Genomic DNA, 1,515 nt, shown 5'->3' with positions numbered 1-1,515 from the left:
TCGGATTCAGGATTTTCAGTCAGGAAGGAAGCTCAAATGATTTGCTAATCTGTTTCGGGCACTTCGGAACTATTGTAAATTCTTTGCCTTTTGGGGGTTCAAGATTTTCTTTTGCTCATTTCAAACTTGTTCGTTCTAGATCAGCTGATGTGTCATGTACTCGTGTGCAATCTCTCAAAAATGTTCATGTACTCAGGTGCAATCTCTGTCCTCCTATAAATATGAAATTGGCACATCCTGTGCCGGTTCGTTCAGAAAAAAAATAGTGCAATCTCTAGAAAATGTTTTGCTCGTCTCACTTGGTCACCGCAGTATTTCGAATCTGAAAAGCTGGAATTCTTATTTTTAAATTGGAAGCTCGAATTCTTATACTCTAGGATATGCAAATTGCAAAGAACTCACTGGTAGAGTATCATTCATGTGCGCGCTCGAATCGCAAGACAAACAAATTCAGGTCAACCATCGAAAGTTTCAGTATAAATTCAGTTTGAGTTCAGCAGCCGCCGTGCGCCTGCAGTCACAAACTGTTCTTGGCTACGATGAGGCTGTTCGAGCTCATCGCCGGAGTTGCCATCCTGGCTGCTCTGTCCACCACCACCTCAAACGCGCCATCGCCGGTCGCCGTGGCGGCGGGGAGGGCGGTGAGGGCGCCGCCGTCGCCGAAGCCGGCGCCGCCCATAAGGCCGCTCTTCCGGGCGCCACCACCACCTCCGGCGAGGTCAGTTCAACCAACGTGTTCGTCAGCGCCGCCACCACCTCCGGCGAAGTCAGAACTAGCTATGAGTTCGCCGCCTCTCGCCGGCGAAGTCGGTTCAACCAACGCCTCAGAGCTACCATGAATCCGTGATCTTTCGTTTACTTTGCAACTCAACTTTTTTTTTTCATGAGAAACTTTGTAATTTTAATCTTTGGTAGTCTGGTTATCAAATCATGTTGTCCGAGATGTTTGTCATGTTGAGATCTTTATCAACGAAATTACAGATCCAGATCACATAAAAACCGTCCACCAATCCACAGCTCGAAGAAAAAGTTGGCGTTATGATTTTGTAAAAAGAATCTAGAACATACAAGACCGAAGAACAGAAGTTTGGCGTTCTGATTTTGCATGCATAAAAACGAAAAAAAACATATTAACAGATCAAAAAGAAACTAGGGAAGGGTGAAAGATTAAACGAAATGTTCTTAAGACTACTAGACAAGCTTCAGCGAGGGAAAGCAAGCCTACCCTCTCAGCTAATCTGAAGAGCAGAAGAATCACTCTCCGAGCAACGCAACACCTCCATTGCCATTGAAATCAGACAAAGGGGCTGCCTGAATCATTGCTCGTTACCTCTGAATTTCCTTCCATCGTTTCTCCTCCAAACATCACTCGCTAATACTACGAGATACGAATACGATGAACCGAAGCAAAGAAATCATCCCAGAGCAAATCGAAGGAAGCAAAGAAACAAGAAATCGAAGCAGAACCGATCGAAACTTCGATCGAATCGAAAGAATTGAAAAGCAAAGAAACAA

General features: G+C 44.9%; 1 non-coding gene across 1 annotated transcript; it reads right to left on the bottom strand.

Annotated features, from left to right (window-relative positions):
• Positions 1–1,175: 1,175 nt before the first annotated feature.
• Positions 1,176–1,313, bottom strand: LOC112936707 (small nucleolar RNA snoR77). Its single transcript, XR_003239131.1, has one exon. It is a non-coding gene; the product is annotated as a small nucleolar RNA snoR77 (small nucleolar RNA).
• Positions 1,314–1,515: the final 202 nt, after the last annotated feature.

Source organism: Oryza sativa, chromosome 10 (genome assembly GCF_034140825.1).
Source record: "Oryza sativa Japonica Group chromosome 10, ASM3414082v1".
NCBI classification, from domain to species: Eukaryota; Viridiplantae; Streptophyta; class Magnoliopsida; order Poales; family Poaceae; genus Oryza; species Oryza sativa.
Note: the sequence above shows the minus strand (reverse complement) of the source record. Positions and strands in the feature narration are given on the sequence as shown.